General features: G+C 42.7%; 3 non-coding genes across 3 annotated transcripts; 2 read left to right on the forward strand and 1 right to left on the reverse strand.

Moving 5' to 3' along the window:
- Window positions 1–4,042: 4,042 nt before the first annotated feature.
- On the reverse strand, window positions 4,043–4,115 carry TRNAR-CCU (transfer RNA arginine (anticodon CCU)). The gene has a single exon. It is a non-coding gene; the product is annotated as a tRNA-Arg (tRNA).
- An 897-nt stretch (window positions 4,116–5,012) lies between these two features.
- On the forward strand, window positions 5,013–5,085 carry TRNAR-ACG (transfer RNA arginine (anticodon ACG)). The gene has a single exon. It is a non-coding gene; the product is annotated as a tRNA-Arg (tRNA).
- A 685-nt stretch (window positions 5,086–5,770) lies between these two features.
- Window positions 5,771–5,843, forward strand: TRNAR-ACG (transfer RNA arginine (anticodon ACG)). Its single transcript has one exon. It is a non-coding gene; the product is annotated as a tRNA-Arg (tRNA).
- Window positions 5,844–19,494: the final 13,651 nt, after the last annotated feature.

Here is a 19,494-nt window from a genome sequence, read left to right on the forward strand (position 1 = left end):
TCTTCTGTGTTACCCCTTGGAGGAACTTTTGGGGGGGGAGGTCTGTACCGGGCGGTACACCTCTACTCTGTTTATTTAAAAGTTGCGCCAGTTGAAACTCCTCTTCTGGAGGAAGGTTGAACTTTATCTATTCTATTAATTCTCTACTTTCTCAGAAGATGTCACCACGTGGAAAATTTTGAGTTTTTGAACTGTGTCACTTTTGATGTGTTTTTGTTTCGCTTGAAGTAAGAAGTGTGAACTTTCTCTTCTAGAGGACACTACTGAAGAATTACAATAGTGCAACCTAGTGCGAAATCAAAGAACTATTTTGTTGGAGAAATTTTTATTTCAAAAGTTTGTTTCTTGTTAAATTTCTTTCTGTTATTGTTTAAGTTGGCTGTATACCCCTCTTTTTCCCCTTAGTTTGGATCTAGCCAATCCCGAATTTCTTTAATTAATTTTCCACCAATAATGTGTTTCTTTTTCCTCTATGTAGGGGTTTCTTTTCCCGAACCAATAAAGATTTTGTGGGAGGGTGTTTTATTTCCCCTAACGCCTAGAATCTTCCGCGAGAGGATATAAACTGCTGATTTTGGGGTCTCCGGGCCACTTCTGTTCCATCTTTCAGTGTATTAAGTACATAGCAGGAGGCGGGAAGCGCCTCTTTCCTCGACAGCGATCTACTACCAGGTAATGGCCTATTAATATCTTCTTTTCTTGCTACGTCGGCAGTTTAACTCTCGCGGCGGGTTCGAAGCGTTTTCCATCATGTAACCTTTTCCTAAAATGTAACTACTCTTTTCTTCTTTTTCTTGTAAAGTTACATATTGGGATAGAGAGTGCTAACCCTCTCGAGCTCCCACTCACATTTGTTTTGAGGTGAACTTATTTTCTCAAACTTTTCTTCGTTTATGTAATGTAAAGTGTTCTTCTCTAAGTCACCTCTGTAGTATGGGATTAGCCCTTGCGTTAGTGGCCCAGAGCCAGATTAGGTTTTAAAAGCAAAGTGTATTAGGAGTGCAAGTTCGCCTCCTCTCAAGTTGTATTTTAGAGGTCATGTATTAATCTTTTCTCACCTAATAGACCTCAGTAGGTTGGGTATTTTACCCCTGTGTATATGTCCTTTGAGGACAACTTGAAAGTTGAGTTTGGTGTGGCCTGGGAGAGGCTTAACTTTAAGAGCGAGTGGCTCTTTTCTAAAACTGAGAGTTGTATGCCTCGAGGAGGCTTTGCTGTGTAATTTGGAGCAAGGGCTCCAGGGTTTGAGTGGGGTCTTCTGCCCCTTTTGTTGAAATTGGTATATCGTAAAGTTGAGCTAGTTGCTCAAGAATTGTGTTTTCAGGGCTCGAAGCCCAAATTCTTTAATCCCTGTAATTGTACATTTCAAGTTGTATTCCGGCTACTAAGTACCTGTTCTATTTGTTGTTACCTAATTTTGAAAAGAAAATATAACCTTGTTAAATTTTAAAATTTAATTTCTCTTTAGTAGCTTGAGACCTATTCACCACCCAGCACCTTCTTTCATGCTTAACTACCACAAAAACTCGGTAACAATTATTATTATTATTATTATTATTATTATTATTATTATTGTACCGGGCGGTACACCTCCACGCCGCTAATTCAAATATTGCGCCAGTTGAAACTCCTCTACAGGAGAAAGCCTGAACTTTAACAAACTGTATTAACTCACCAGTTTCTCCGAAAATGGCTCTGTGTGAATTTTGATGTGTTTGGTGGGTAACTGATCAAGAAGTGTGGACGGTCTCTACCAGATGTCTCTACTAAAAACTATGATTACGCACTCTGGTGCGAAGGAATGAACTTTCTTGAAGAAATTTCGAATTCATAAGTTTTGTTTTTTCTATATTTTGTTCTGTGGTTTGTGGGTTGGCAATATAAATCCTTTCTTTCCACCTGTTTTGAATTTAGCCAATCCCAAATTTCTTTAATTTATTTCCAACCAATCATGTATGTCTTCTCCGACATAGATATGTTGCTCTAAGCTATCCAATAAAGGTGAGGGGGTGTGTCTACTCATTCTTGAAAGGTCTCGAATGTTCCACGAGGGTATATAAACTGCAGATTTTCTTGTCCCGGTGCCACTTCAGTAACATCTCTCTTAGCGTGTGAATATGTAGCTGGGGGCGGGAAGCGCCTCTTTCTTCAAGCAGCAGTTCATCTACAAGGTAATGGCCTGTTAACATCTTCAGTTCTTGCTAGCTCAGCAGTTTAACTCTCGGGGAAGGTTCGAAACCTTTAGTATGTAACCTACCTTTTAAAATGTAAGTTCTCTTCTGTCTGTGCAAAACATAAATTTCTTTTGCGGTAAAGCGGAGATAGAGAGTGCTTTACCCTCTCGAACTCCCCTTCATTTGGAAATTGAGGTGACTACGTTCTCATAACCGTTTTCTTTTTTTCTTCCTTAAAATATTAAAGTTTTCTCATACCTCCCTAGCTTGGGATTAGTCCCTGTATGATCGGCCTAGTGCCTCTTAGGTTTTAATAACTTTGTGTAGGAGTGCATGTTTTCGCCTCCTTTCTATTTGGTATTTTGGGCCATTTAATTAACCCAGTGTTTTGTTTTCTTCATGTGAAGGCTCTGTAGGTTGGGTACAAGATACCCCTGTTTTACTATATGTGTGCCTTGAGGGCAATTAGGAGTGAAGTTTGTTGTGGCCTTTGATAGGCTTGTAAAATTGAGAGCGGAACTGCTCTTTCCTAATTTGATCTCTGCGTGCCTCTAGGAGGCTTAACATTGTAAGTAGGGGCAAGTGCTCCTTGGTATGAAGGGGTTTTCTGCCCTTTGGTAATTTGTGGTTGTGAGCTGAGGGCTCAAGGAATGTAAAACGGGGCTCGAAGCCCAAAACTTGTAACGACTGTAATCTATAATTTCTTAATTTGTTGATTTGCTACTTGGTACCTGTTACTCTTTTGTTATTTGTTGTCATTTGTTGATTTTGAAAAGAAAATATAACCTTTGTTAAAGTTTTAAATTAACTTTAATTTGGTAGTTGAGACCTATTCCAGCCCGCACCTTCTTTCACTTCTGCTGTTCCACAGATACCTCGGAACAATTATTATTATTATTATTATTATTATTATTATTATTATTATTATTATTATTATTATTATTACGTATTATTTGTTGTTCTTCTTCTTAATCTGCTTACCCTCCAGGGTTAGTTTTTCCCTCGGACTCAGCGAGGGATCCCACCTCTACCGCCTCAAGGGCAGTGTCCTGGAGCATGAGACATGGGGTCGGGGATACAACTGGGGATAACGACCAGTACCTCGCCCAGGCTGCCTCACCTACTATGCTGAACAGGGGCCTTGAGGGGGGGGGGGATGGAAAGATTGTAAGGGATAGGCAAGTGAGAGGGAAGGAAGCAGCCGTGACCATAAGTTAGGTACCATCCCGGCATTTTCCTGGAGGAGAAGTGGGAAACCACGGAAAACCACTTCGAGGGAGGCTGAGGTGCGAATCGACCCACCTCTACTCAGTTGACCTCCCGAGGCTGAGTGGACCCCGTTCCAGCCCTTGTATCACTTTTCAAATTTCGTGGCAGAGCCGGGAATCGAACCCGGGCCTCCGGGGGTGGCAGCTAATCACGCTAAGCACTACACCACAGAGGCGGCGTATTAATTTTTGCTAGTGGTTTTAATGTCGCACTAACCCATTGAAGGGTTTCGGGGACGCAAGAATGGCAAAGGAAGCGGCCGCAGCTTGTATTAAGGTACATCCCTAGAGTGTGCCTAGTGTGAAAATGGAAAGCCACGGAAAGCCATCTTCAGGGCTTTAGACGTCACCTAACCGCACGGCCAACATGAACAGGAAACATTGAAAAGGTAATGAATAATTTAAAGTCACTTTTAAACTCTCTCTCTTACTCTGTCGCTATGTAGTAACTTCGATATTAAATACAAGTACAAGTAAAGTACGTAATAAAATACCCGTGCTACCGATGACCTTGGATGTTAAGCCCCTTTAAACAACAAGCATCATCATCATCATCATCATCAAAATGCCTCTTTGAAAATGACTGGAAAAAAACATTTCTACCCCTGGTGGGACTCGAACCCACAATCCCCGGTTTAGGAGACCGATGCCTTATCCATTAGGCCACAGGGGCCACCTCTACTTACTCTATATAACGAGAATGTCAGTGACCCAGTTAGCTTGGATGTGAGCCAAACTGGTTGGCACGTAGTCTGTTTTCGATCTACACACTTTGAATGGCATTACATAAAGTTCATTTTACTGCTTTACTTATAGGCGAACGCTAGCTAGATTCCCCATTACTATTTTTTTCTTGTCTATGTCCAAACAATGAAGTTACTTTCTCCTTACGTGTTTTGTTTGTTCTTCTTCTTCTTCCTAATCTGTTTACAATCCAGGGTTGGTTTTTCCCTCAGACACAGCGATGGATTCCACCTCTACCGCCTCAAGGGCAGGGTCCTGGAGCGTGAGACTTTGGGTCGGGGATACAACTAAGGAGAATGACCAATACCTCTCCTAGGCGGCCTCACCTGCTGTGCTGAACAGGGGCCTTGTGGGGGGATGGTAATATTTTAAGTGATAGGCAGGGAAGAGGGAAGGAAGCGGCCGTGGCCTTAAGTTAGGTAACATCCCGACATTTGCCTGGAGGAGAAGTGGGAAACCACGGAAAACTACTTCGAGGAGGGCTGAAATGGGAATCGAACCCACCTCTATTCAGTTGACCTCCCATGCTGAGTGGACCCCGTTCCAGCCCTCGTAGCAGAGCCGGGAATCGAACCCCGGCTGCTAATCACACCAACCACCGCACACAGGGGTGGACAAAACATTATTCTATGTATCCATATGATTCCTAACTTGCCACCCGCATACCAAAGCGCTACCGTTAATAAAAAATGCAGGATTACATTGGTGTAATTACAAGTAGGCTATTATTAATTGCTTGCTACTGAAAATTCATCATTAAAAATGTAACTTTCTCCGAGATGGCCATTGCCGCTTGCCTACGGTCGACAAGGCTTGGCATACATGTGGCCCTGTGGCGCAACGGATAACGCGTCTGACTACGGATCAGAAGATTCCAGGTTCGAATCCTGGCAGGGTCGGTATGTTTTTAATACACTGACACCATACTTACGGATCTGAAGTTGTTCTTCTTAATCTGTTTACCCTCCAGGATGATTCTTCCCTCGGACTAAGCGAGGGATCTCGCCTCTATCGCCTCAAGGGCAGTGTCCTGTAGCGTGAGACTTTGGGTCTGGGATACAACTGGGAGAATGACCAGTACCCCACCTGCTATGTTGAACATCGGCTTTGTCGGGGAATGGGAAGATTGGAAGGGATAGACAAGGAAGAGGGAAGGAAGCGGCCGTGGCCTAAAGTCAGGTACCATCCCAGCATTTGCCTGGAGGAGAAGTGGGAAAGCACGGAAAACCACTTCGAGATTGGCTGAGGAGGAATGGAACACCCCTCTACCCAGTTGACCTCCCGAGGCTGAGTGGACCCCGTTCCAGCCCTCGTACAACTTTTCAAATTTCGTGGCAGAGCTGGGAATCGAACCCGGACCTCCGGGGGTGGCAGCTAAAGTTAATAAAATAGTACAGGGGGTAACGTGGAAGTCCGCCTCTGTGGTGTAGTGGTTAGTGTGATTACCCCTGGAGGGTAAGCAGATTAAGAAAGAAAGAAAGGTAACATGGAACGATGTGACATGCGTAGCAACGTTTCATTAAGGGTAGAATGTAACTTTCTCCGAGACCGCCATTCCTGCCCATGTTCTCGGTGGGCTCGTGTGGCCCTGTGGCGCAACGGATAACGCGTCTGACCACGGATCAGAAGATTCCAGGTTCGAATCCTGGCAGGGTCGGCGTGCTTTTATTAAAGTGATACTATTCTTCTTACTTCTTTTTAATCTGCCTTCCCTCCAGGGTTGGTTTTCCCTCTTAAGGGGGGCTTCTGGTGCGGAAAATCCACAAGCTTGTTCCGCGCAGCGCGGCGCGGCTCCCTGCAGTGGGCGTTAAGCCATTTCATTTCACAAGAAGCAGACCACGGAAATTTCTTCTCGGCTGCGCTGCGCTGCGCGGCGTAGTGGGCGATTACCTTTACTCAGCGATGGATTCCACCTCTACCGCCTCAAGGGCAGTGTCCTGGAGCGTGAGACAATGGGTCGGGGGATACAACTGAGGCGGCCTCACCTGCTATGCTGAACAGGGGCCTTGTGAGGGGGATGCGAAGATCGGAAGGGATAGACAAGGAAGAGGGAGGGAAGCAGCCGTGGCCTTAAGTTAGGTACCATCCCGTCATTTGCCTGGAGGAGAAGTGGGAAACCATGGAAAACCACTTCCGGGATAGCTGAGGTGGGAATCGAATCCACCTTTACTCATTTGACCTCCCGAGGCTGAGTGGACCCCGGTCCAGCCCTCATACCGCTTTTCAAATTTCGTGGCAGTGCCGGGAATCGAACCCGGGCCTCCGGAGGTGGCAGCTAATCACACTAACCACTACACCACAGAGGCGGACGACTCTATTCTTACGGTTCCGAAATAAATACAGGAAGTGGCACGTTTGGATTCATTCAATTGTCGGTTAGTTAATTTGGATCCTAAATAGCACCAATAATGTGATTTGCTTTACGTCCCACTACGAACTTTTACGGTTTTCGGAGACACCGAGATGCCTGAATTTTGTCCCACGGGAGTTCACATGCCAGTATATCTACCCACACGTATTTGAGCACCTTCAAATACCACCGGATTGAGCCAGGATCGAACGTGCCAAGTTGGTGTCAGAAGGCCAGCGCTTCAACTGTCTGAGCCACTCAGCCCGAGTACAACAGTTCCACCAAAGGTTATGTCGTTATAGAGAAACAACAAAAACCGAAGAGATAATCTTAATTTTCGCCATTGTAAAGCACAAATCCTCTTCACAGGTTCTCACTAGAAGATAAATAGCTGACTAGGCAGTGGGTGAATTAACATGAAGAGAGACAAGTGGTATCCCAAACAGCAAAGTATTCTCGGTTCAGAACACTGAAGAGCAGTATGTGTGTGTGTCCAACCCGTGTCCGGTTTATCTATGGGGCCGGGAGTTCAGTTTATGATAGGAGACGTAAACGCTCTGAGAAAAGACATTAAATTTATGTCCATTACATTACATTAAGATGAAAAATTAAATACGCAGAAGCAAGGAAGGAAATCTAATGGTCTATTCGTGTTTTTCATATATATATATATATATATATATATATATCTCGCTAACTTCGTCACGTTCCCGAACAGGTCCTGTTAGAGAGACACCAGTTACGTCCGCTGAAACTGCTGATATGGTTTTGGACACTTTCCGGGAGAATCCTCACACGAGTACCCGGGCAGTAACACAACAGGCCAGCATCAGCCAGTCGTCTGTTGTAAGGATATGCATTCCAGTATTTTTCTTTTTTTTTTCTTTTCGTATCACTTGCAACTACATGAAGAACTCCACGGAAGAGATTTCGAAATTCGTGTTGATTTCTATGCGTGGATACTGACACAAGTGACAAATAATCCAATGTTTGTATCTCATATTTTATTTTCGGACGAGGTACGATTTCATAATAACGGCTCTGTGAATCGTCATAATATGCACTACTGGAGTGTTGAAAATCCCCACTGGGTACGGCAGGCAGCATTTCAGGCACGATGGGTAGTAAATGTCTGGTGTGGTATACTGAGTGATCATCTAATTGGACCCTATTTCTTTGAGGATCATCTGACAGGAATCTGTACCTACAGTTTCTTCAAGACCAACTACCATTGCTGCTAGAGGATGTGCCCCTAGGTGAGCGTGTAACCATGTGGTATAAACCAGTAGCGTAGCCAGGATTTCAGTTTGGGGGGGGGCATTTATTTTGATAGGTGACCAAACTTCCAGAGTTTAGGTGGTATAGAATACCTAAAAAAGAAATTAGTGTCCTTGGATCCAAGTAAGAGTGGTGGATTCGTGCGGATTCCGGAAGCTAATAGTAATCATCATCATCATCTTCTTCTTCTTCCTCCTCCTCCTTTTCTTCTTCTTCTTCTTCCGTTTTTCCTACATCTGTGGGGTCACGGGTGCGAACTGTGTCGCACATGTGAATTTGGCCCTGTTTACGGCCGGATGCTCTTCCCGACGCAACCCTATATGGAGGGATGTAATCACTGTTGTGTGTTTCTTTGGTGCCTGGTAGTCTAGTATGTTGTCTGAATATGAAGAGGAAAATGTTGGGACAAACACCAAGTCCCCAAGCCAGAATGTAAATGCGGTAATTTTATTATAATAATGGTAATGTGATAACCTATAAAGAAGTGACATCTAATACGATTAATGCGGCAAAGAAACACACACATACACGTCGAATAAAGGTTTCTCGCCCTTCTCCATGGCTAGATGTTGAAACCAAGAGAATGATGGCCCACCGTGACTAGTTATTTTGGACATTATAAACAAACCTTAGATGACACAGACTTCGAATCTTACCGCATCTTAAGAAATCGCACAAAGCAGTTAATCAGAAATAAAAAATGTGCATATTTCCGGAATTTAGCTAACAACTTTAATTCCAATCGCGCATGGGACCAATTTAGAGCTCTGGGAATAGGAAAACATCAACAGAGCCAGACAACTCCTGACATTCTACTTGACGAACTGAACGATTACTCTAGCAGAATAAATATTCAACCTACCCCAATTAACTGCACCGAATCACCGCCCTCCCCTCCAGCCGATCCACCATTCACATTTCACAGTGTCACAGAAAATCAGGTTAAAAAGGCTTTGTACTCGATTAAATCAAAGGCCACGCGTGTAGATGATAATCCTATTACTTTTATACATAACATTATTGGTGCTGTCCTCCCTATACTGTCGCACATACTGAACTACTGTTTACTAAACGGAATTTTCCCTACTGTCTGAAAAACAGGCAATATTGAATATTATACAGGTACCTCCTCCCCCATGGTCTGGTACCTTGACGTGGTGGGGAGGCTTGCGTGCCTCAGTGATCCCGAGAGCGATGCCGGCGGGAGCTTCGGCTCCTGGCAGGGTCACCCTTGCCGGTAAGGTCGAGGATGAGGGGCCAGACTAAATGACAGACCTTCAGCTGTAGGTCCTGAAGGAAGAAAATCTTTGTCTCAGGGAGTAGGGAATGAGAACACCACCAGTCCTGAAGTTGCAGCATGGCAGGGGCAGAGGCAAAAAGAGGGCAGCCCCCTCACTGCCCTATAGGCACTGTGGGCCCATATCTCACACGCCCGAAATAATTCTCATGAAAAGTCAAAACGAGAGATACACCGGACTGCTGAACCCGATGGTAACATGGCGAGGAAAAAGGATTATGAGATCTGGAACATGGAATATAAGAGGATTAGCTGGAAAGGAGAATGAATTAGTGGCAGAATTCGAGAGAGCAAGACTTGTAGTGCTGGCACTGACAGAGACAAAAAAGAAAGGTCAAGGGGTAGATACAATGGTGAACGATCATGTGCTCATTTATAGTGGAGTTAACATCAGATTAAGGGCCAAATCAGGAGTAGCACTACTGATCCACAAGAACTTCAGAAACAAGATTCAGGATTGGAAATTCCACACGGATAGAATTCTAACAGTTAGCATACGATTAGATCCAGAGATGGAGCTGATGACATTTATTGTGGTTTACGGAGTGAACGACGATGTAAGAAAGGAGGAGAAGGATAGGTTCCACGAAGAGCTACAGAATGTGGTGGATGACACTCGAGGGGAAATCATTGTATTAGGAGATCTCAACGGCAGAGTCGGAAACCAGCCAGAGGGAAGTGGCGGAGCTGTTGGCCGGCATGGTGAGCCTGTGGTTAACAACAATGGTGAGAGGATTGTTGATTTCTGCGTTGCCAATAATCTCGTCGCAGTGAACACCATGTTCCCGCATAAGATGATACACATGTACACGAGGGAGGAACCCAGCCGAGATGAGCGCTCCATCATAGATTATGTGTTAGTGAAGAGAGATCACCTCCAGAAGGTGACAGACTGTCGAGTATACCGTGGCTATGAAATAGGAAGTGACCATTTTCCCTTGATAACAACAATGGAAACAACAGCAAGGTACAGAGGAAACAACCTAAGAACAAGAAGCAAGAAAAGATTAAGGTGTATAAGTTAAGAGAGAACAGGGAGGTACAGGAGCAGTTCACACAGGAAGTGGAGGAGGAGTGTCAGAGGATAGAGGAGAGGATCGAGGAAATGGACCTGGAGGGAAAGTGGAACATGTTCAAGAAGATACTATTAGAAGTGGCAAGTAAAGTATGTGGAACAACAAAGGTGGGGGAGTACAAGAAAAGAACAAGCTGGTGGAATGATGATATCAAGGAAGAAGTAAGAAAGAAAAAGGAAATGTGGAAGAAATACTTAAGAAGCAAGGATGCTGAGGACCATGAGATGTATAAGGAACAAAGAAGAAAGGTTAAAGACCTAGTGAAAACAGCGAAAAGACAGTCTTGGGAAGAATTCGGACAAAGAATGGAGAAAAATTATAAAGAGAACCAGAAGCTGTTCTATAGAGCACTGAAAAACATGAGAAAGGAGAAACAGTGCCCTCTAAAGTTTATAAAAGATAAGGAAGGGAAAATCTTAACAGAAGAGAAAGAAATAATGGAGAGATGGAAAGAATATTTTAATGATTTACTGAATGGAAATGGGAATGAAGACAGCTCATGGTCAAGTGAGGAAAGAGAGGAGACGGGGGGAGAAGGAGAACAAGAAGAAGGAGAGGACTTAAGGATAAATGAAATGCAGTTGGCTATTAAACAACTCAAGAATGGGAAGGCCCAAGGACATGATGGAATCGCCCCAGAAATGATTAAGAACTTGGGAAAGAAAGCAGGAAACTTTCTATTCAAGATTATGGTGGAGGCCTGGAGAACAAAAAAGGTACCTAGAGATTGGGAAGTAGCAGTCATCATCCCCATCTTTAAGAAAGGAGACAATCGAGAGTGCAGTAATCACCGTGGCATATCCTTGTTATCAGTGCCTGGGAAGGTCTTCTCAAAGATCCTGGAGACTAGATTAAGAAAGGAGGTAGAGGCTAAACTTGAAGAAGCCCAGTGTGGCTTCCGCCCAAATAGAAGCACGCAAGATCTCATATTTACTGTTAGGATGGCCAGTGCAAAGCTACTGGAAAAGAACAAGACCCTTCATGCTGCCTTTATTGACCTGAAACAGGCATTTGACAGAGTCCCGAGGTCCAAACTCTGGAAAGTCCTAAAGGAGTATGGAGTTAGCAAGTCACTTTGCAGTTCAATCATGAGTCTGTATAAGAACTGTCGGAATTACGTGCGGACAGGAAATGTGAGGTCAGCAGAGTTCACTACGAGACAAGGAGTCCGGCAGGGCTGCAGTCTTAGCCCTCTTCTTTTCATCGTATACCTCGACCATATTATGAAGCTGTGTCATGAGAAAATCAAGAAATTGACGGTCGGAAATTATCTCATGCGACCATTACGATTTTCTGACCTGGCATTTGCTGATGACCTGATTGTTGTTGCCTCCAGCGAACAAAACCTGCAGCACAACATCAATGTATGGGTGGAAGAGCTTAAGGAAAAAGGTATGGAGGTGAATGTGGACAAGACAAAGACTATGGTTATCAGCAGGAATGAGGAGAGACACTGTATCATGGTCGATAGTAAGCCATTAGAACAAGTCACCAGTGGCGGCTCGTGGGTTGTAAATTTGGTGCAGCCCAGCACTCGCATCTGCAGTAAATGTGTAGCCTACATTTTGAATAGGTGTGTTGGATAATCTAGCTAGGAGGAAATAAGGGATCGGGGAGATCTTTTGGTATGATAATGGTCTACAAATATCCGCTGTGTAATTTTCATGCAATTAGGCCTACTTTAAAAAGCACAATGTAACTATAACATTAACTAAAAAACAAATATTACATTCGGTAACGTCTATTGCTTGTACGTTAAATCTATCCTTCGGTCCTTTGAAGCAACGAACTTATCAATGATGTCATCGTAAAAGGGCATTGTATCCATCAAGTCGCTGAGCAGTGACTTCTCCAGGGATATGGTTGCCAGCGCATTCAACCTCTCCTGCGATGTTGAATTCCTTAAGTAGGTTTTTATCCGCTTAAGGCACGAAAAGCTTCTTTCTACTGAGGAGCTGGTAGACGGTATGGTAAGAATTAATTAAAATAATTTATACGCTTCTTTGAAAACGTCCATGAGTTCATTTTTATTGAGCGACAGAATTATTTCCTCCAAACTGGTATTTTTGTAGGTGGAATCAGAATAGATAAACTGAAGTTCATTTTTTAACCTGTGTGTGTCAAATGTCGTGGGATCCTGTTATTTTCTGATATGTCAACCTCCTCCTTCCATTTCGAAAACGGAGTTTCTCTTAAAATACGAACTAAATCCACGGAGGGTTCCATGTTAAAGCACGCTTTGGAGGGAACACTATTCTTTCACACTATAAGAAAAGATTTAAATACTATAATACTACATATTTATATCCCTAATGAATTTCAAACGCACTTCCTCTCCAAACATCCATACGACAATAATTATTCTACGCTTCACATAGTAACTATGAAAACGCCAAGAGCTCACCGTGTGATCTGTGCTATTAAATGCTCTTCAAATGCGCTTATGTTATTTACAGTTCACTCACAATTAATCCGCCACACGGCCACGATTCACATTATAACAACGGACATTTATTTTCACTATGAAAGAATACTCCATGCACCACACGTTCAAATTTATAACAAGCTTCTTGTTACAGCTGGTGTAACAGTAGCCACAACTCTCGCGACAAAATATACTAGTAAATGTGTCTTCGTTTGATTGTGTTTTAGCGTGAGATTGAGACACCAATATTGGCAGCAATGCTGTAGGAGCCCGCATGTGTGTTCAACCTAAGCAGAGAGGGCGGGTTACACGTTCGGTTGGGTTCGGATAATATCGTCCCAGCTCGGGCCAAGCAGCCGAATATCCCAGAGACTCGCTGGGCTGCACCACGCCAAATACAACCGTATGCGTACTCATGACAGTCTTGAGCGTTGTCGTGGCAACCGTTGTGTTACACGTCACAAGTCAGCCCGCGCTGCTTTGAGCATTGAGAGGGCTGCACTCTAGTGATGGGTCGAACTAGCTCTTTTGAGGGAGCTAGCTCATTTGCTCCCGCTCCTAACTGAGAGTCGTTCAAAAGAGTCGACTCTTGGGAGCGGGAAGGTAGGAGCGAGCCAGGAAGTCAGAGGCCGCTCTCCGCTCCAGGTTCGTTCGTTCATTCGTTCATCCGGTTTAGGGCAGACGGCTCTTTATGACTTCCGGTCGCTCTTCATGACTTCCGGGAACGAACGATATAGCGCAAATAGTTTATATTTTCCACAACAGATGGCAGCACAACGTCTAGTTCAGAAAGCTTCTCTTGAAATAAAACGAATAAACAAATGCACTCCTGGCAACATTGGCAAATAATCTAACGATAAAGCTTTATATACAGTAACGAAGAAATGTTTAACAAATATGCAGTATTAATGGATAACATCTAATATGGTGCGAGATAGTTCACCTTTTACACAACAGATGGCAACACAATGTATAGTTTGGTACGCTACTCTTAGCTTAAAACAAATGTACATTGCTGCCAAAATTCGCAATTAATCCGATGATAAAGTTTTATACACAGTAACGAAGAAACGTGTCACAAATATACAGTGTTGATTGATGACATCTAATATTACTTTGCCTATGTTCCATTCTCCTTAAAATGATGTCTTTCAAGATTGAATGCACCGTACGGGACGTATGTTCGAGATATTGGCAATACTTCCGTTCGACCCCGGCAATCCAGATAAGCATAAGAAGAATATTGCTGTGCACGTAGTTTACATTTCACTCAAAAGATGTCATCAGAATATCCTCTTTCGACTGGAGCTGCAGAAAGTTTCTCACTTGACACTCCGCGTTGGGACAACAGATTCTTTCATTCATTAATGCAGCGTAGGAAACATAGCTGATTAAACGCGATCTTTAACGAAAATAATGGAAACTACTATCAGCACAAATGTATTATCCGCGCACTTTTTAGTGATAGATTTACACCCTAGTGCTGAAGCGGTCGACCTCGGTTATCTTCGAGATTCGTACTGGCAACCTTTGAAACACAAACTAAGAATCGCTTATCATCGCTGTGCGCCATCTGGCGTACACTTTAAGTACTCGTACTGTTGTTGTTTACACAGCAAAGCCAAACCATAGAATTCATGCTAGGAACAAGTTTCGCAACGGGAAATGTTATATAGTATTAAATATTGTGTGTGTGACACAGTTGTTTGCTTAAAATAATAAAGGTTTATAAAATTCATATCGATCGATCATATTATCGATTCAATTCAGATTTCATTTCCATTCAGTTGGCAGTATTGACGGAACCCTTCTTACTTCTCCAACGAGTACAAAAATCTATCACTAAAAAGTGCGCGGATAATACATATAACCAAGTATACTACAGTACGCATAGCATTTTGCCTATTTTTCGTGTACAGTATGGTCACACTCTCTTCTATTTTTTTTTCAAGAACGATTAAACCGTATGAGTCGTATATGTTCGATATATTGCCATTCCTTACACTATCTAAACTTACTTCTTCTTCTTCTTCCGCTTCGACCACTTTTCCCACACTTGTGGGTTCGCGAGTGCGAACTGTTCCGCAAATGTGGATTTGGCCCTGTTTTATAATAAGTAATAATGTTACTGGCTTTACGTCGCACCAACAACATTTACGGTTTTCGGAGACGCCGAGGTGCCAGAATTTAGCCCCGCAGGGGTTCTTTTACGTGACAGTAAATCTACCGACACAAGGCTGACGTATTTGAGCACCTTCAAATACCACCGGACTGAGCCAGGATCGAACCTGCCAAGTTGGTGTCAGTAGGCCAGCGCCTCAACCGTTTGAGTCACTCAGCCCGGCTGGCCCTGTTTTATGACCGGATGTCCTTCCTGACGCTAACCTTATGCGGAGGGATGTAATCAATATTGCGTGTTTCTATGGTGGTTGGTATTGTGGTGTGTTGTCTGAATATGAAGAGGAAAGTGTTGGGACGAACACAAATATCCATTTCCCGAGCCAGAAGAATTACATTCCCGACTTGGCCGAGAATCGAATCCGGGACCCTCTGCAGCGAGGGCCTCAATGCTGACCATCCAGCTAAGGAGTCGGACTTCTTACACGTCAATAAATAATTATTTGAAAATGTACTGCGGTATACACGTTGGTATGAGTTATTTAGCCTATATTTTAAAGCCAAAACTAGTGTTATTTTCTATTTGCCTTAATTCGATTTAAAACTACGTAATATTATTTTATCCACTGTACCGTAAAACCGAAAAACTTTGGCAATATGTTAATTCATAACTACGAACTCATTTAAGAAACAGATGAGGATTTATCAGAGTATTTCTTAATTATTTCAGACAGAATAAAACTACGCCGTTTCTACTTGCCGAGTGGTATATTCAGTATTCTGGATAGCGACTGTTTGTTCGTGCTTAGTTGAGGTTAGTTAACCCGAACTTCGTGTCGTTTATTTGCTCCTAACCTACTAGATCTATACTAGGCCCTAAATCCTTCATAGATTATGAGTGCATACAGGAAGTGAACAGGTAAGTATTGCTCAATAACATGTTGTTTATTTCATTTCATTGTTTCGTTACGTTGCAAGTTGCCAGAACTATGGCACAAAAACGTACCTAACAAACAGCCCACAACCACTGCACTCAGAGCACTGACTGAATGCGGGAAGAGGCTACACTGGGCAGCCTGTAAAAAAGAAAGCTGCTTCAGTACGTCACGTGATTATCTGAGGCATGGCATTGGCTAGAAATGAACGAGAGTCGATGTGACGAGCTAGCTCTTTCTTGGAGTCGCTGCTGATAAAAGAGTCGGCTCGTGCTAGCTCTCAGGGAGCAAGGAGGGAGCTAGCTCATACAAGAGTCGACTCGTAATTGAACGACTAGCTGTTGATAAAAGAGTCGGCTCGTGCTAGCTCTCAAGGAGCAAGGAGGGAGCTAGCTCTTACAAGAGTCGACTCTCATTGAGAGAGCTAGCTCTGAGCTAGCTCTCATTGAGAGAGCTAGAGCTAGCTCTCTTCAATGAGTCGTTCAAAAGAGTCAGTTCGTTCATGAACGACCCATCACTACTGCACTCAGTCCGCAGCACTCGTAAGTGAAGCGAACAGCGGCGGTTGCTTAACTATGAGCGCTACGCATGTTGAGTAATCACAACATATAGAGCGCACTCTTCGGTTTTTTCAACGAATATGTTTTAAACAGAAAATGTAGGGATACAGAAAATGATAGACAATTGTTTTGAGAAATGTAAGTGCAGCCGGGCTGTACCTGATGCACCTGAAAAGCCGCTACTGCAAGTCACCAAGTTCAAGTATCTTGGCTCAATCATCAGCTCAGATGGGAAGATGGAGGAAGAAATAACAGAAAGAATAGGAACAGCAGGGCGCTTGTTTAATGCCATCCGAACAAACTTCCTCAACAAGAAGGAGATCTCAAAGGGCACAAAATTAGCCGTTTACAAATCCACCTTTATTCCCACATTGACCTATGGCTGCGAATCCTGGGTGCTAACAGAAAGAACCAAGAGCAGAATCCAGGCGACAGAGATGAGGTACCTCCGGAAAGTAGAGGACAAAACCAGGAGAGACAGGATCAGGAATACAGCCATCCGGAAAGTATTGAATATGAAGCCACTGGAGAAAACCATCCAAGAATATCAATTGAGATGGTTTGGCCATGTCCACCGAATGTCGACAGACCTCTTGCCGAGGTTAATGAGGGAGGTGAGAGTGGAAGGAAGGAAGGCTCGAGGAAGACCACGGAAGACATGGGAGGAGGGGATTAGAGAAGCACTGCAGGAGAGGGGACTCTCGGTACGAGAGGCCGTTGCCATTACCGGAGATAGGAGTAGATGGAGATCTCTCGTATCCTCGACACCTCATGGTACAAGAGGACCGGATTAAGTAAAGTAAGTATACAGGTACCTAAGAGTTTAGACCCACAATCTCTCTCTGACATTCGTCCTGTGTTCATACTCCCTGCGCTTTCTAAAGCCTTTGAACGTTTAGTATACGAGCAAGTTCCGGAATACCTAAATAAAAATGCTGCTTTGGACCCTTTGCAATCTGGATTTAAGAAGGGTCACAGTACCGCGACAGCACTTTTGAAGGTAAGAAGAAGCGCTATAGACAAACGACTGCTCACTAAATTCTTGACTTCAGTAGCACCTTTGACACTATAGAAATTCCGACTATGATAAAGTAAATGGAACTGCTAAATTTCGACCTGGCTGCGCTTAAGTTTCTTAGTTATTATTTGAGTAACCATCAACAGCGTGTAAGTAAACGACAAGGCCTCTAAATGGAAAATGAAACTTAGTGGTGCCCCGCAGGGCAGTATTCCAGGGCCCATACTTTTCTGTATTTATATCAATGACATACCATCCGTGACAGGAAATAACATATCGACACTGCAAGACAAGATATTAACAATGACCTCTGATGACTCAGTATATATGCACAACGAAATTCTCTTATACTAAACTCCACAAAATCTCAGGCAATCATATTTGGACCACGAAAATTACTGAGCTGCTCAAACAATGTCGCAACCCCGCCTATCCTACTGAATGGGAACATTATTCCCCACAGTAAACCGGTTAAAAATCTTGGCTTAATTATGAATTAAACACTTGATTGTTCTGGTCACGCGAAAGAAATACGTAAAAAAAGACTTTTGGAGTGCTTCACCCTCTTAAACGGCAGAGGGATATATTTCCATTTGAGCTAAAGGCAAAACTAATACAGACACTCATTCCCCCTATTCTTGATTACTGTTACGTTGTATTAGTTGATATGACGAGAGAAGAAAGACTTAAACTTCAACGAGCACTGAATTCCTGCCTGAGATTTATTTACAACATCGGGTACGATGTTCATACCACCCCATACTATCAGGCTGTCTCATGGCTGAAGCCTGATAAACGTCGGCAGCTACACACTTTCCGTCTTACTAATAAACGGTGTATAACTTTTATACAAGGTTTATAGACCATTTACGCGAAATTCGTTACTAATAAACAGTGTATAAGCCTCCTGTGTATACATCTGTTATAGTTATTCACTGAATTGCTTATACAGTCCACGACCCTTGTATAAGCGTTGTATAGCAGCGTGAAGCGGAAAAAAGAAACGAGTGAGCAGTTTATTTTCGTGGTATTTATTGTCGACAGTAATATAATCGTTGTAAAATATTCGACTTATCCATTTAACATTGAACACACGTTGAAAGAATGACGATAACGTTGATGATCTTCACGATATTTTAAACATAGAAGACATACGGTACACCATTCAGAGGTTATGGAAGCTAGACATCTTCGTAAAGTAAAACACTTTAAAGAGACGGAATGACAATGAATAACTATAAAAGAAATGATGGTTGGGCGTATTTTTGTGTAAAAATGTGTTACAGCTTAATAGACCTTTGATATTGCGAGTTTTATACACTATCTGCCCCTACAAAGATCTTTCTTATTCTTAATTGAGTATCTACCGTATACAAGGGGACATATTCCTCGAGATAAAAAGTGGCATAACTTGAAAACCATATGTAATATGATTTCCATACTTTGTAGCTGAATACGTAGAAATCTGATGTATAAATGCCTAATAGAAACGTTTTTGATCTAATCTTTCGTTTAGCTACAAAACAGGTTTTCCTTTCTCCTGAAAAGTAAGGATTTTGGAATGTGTACCCTTTTCAACTCGCCGATTCAATTACAATTGCTTACGTTTTCCGTACTACCCCAGTTAGGAGCTTTTGATATTTTCTTAAGCTTTTCCATTTCTTTTTTAGCGTCCATTACACAAGCAAGCTGAAGAAATGTTGATATCAATATAAGTCAATTTCCAGCTGTCTCACGGAATGACAATGAATACGGTAACTATAAAAGAAATTATGGTTGGGCGTATGTTTGTGTAATAAGGTGTTACTGCTTAAAAGACTTTAAATTGCGAGTTTATTATACATTATCTGCCTCTACAAAGATCTCAGATCTTTCTCAAATTTGAGTATAAAAAGGGACATATTCCTTGACATAAAAAATGGTATAACTTGAAAACCGTACGTAATATGATTTCCATACTTTGTAGTTGAATACGTAGAAATATGATGTATAAATGCCTAATAGAAACTTTTTTGATCTAACCTTTCGTTTAGCTACAAAACAGGTTTTCCTTTCTCCTGAAAAGTAAGGATTTTGGAATGTGTACCCTTTTCAACTCGCCGATTCAATTACAATTGCTTACGCTTTCCGTACTATCCCAATTAGGAGCTATTGATCTTTTCTTAAGCCATTCCATTTCTTTTTTTGGCGTTCATTACACAAGCAAGCTGAAGAAATGTTGATATCAGTATAAGCGAATTTCCAGCTGTCT

The sequence above is a fragment of the Anabrus simplex genome, chromosome 8, assembly GCF_040414725.1.
Source record: "Anabrus simplex isolate iqAnaSimp1 chromosome 8, ASM4041472v1, whole genome shotgun sequence".
NCBI lineage: Eukaryota > Metazoa > Arthropoda > Insecta > Orthoptera > Tettigoniidae > Anabrus > Anabrus simplex.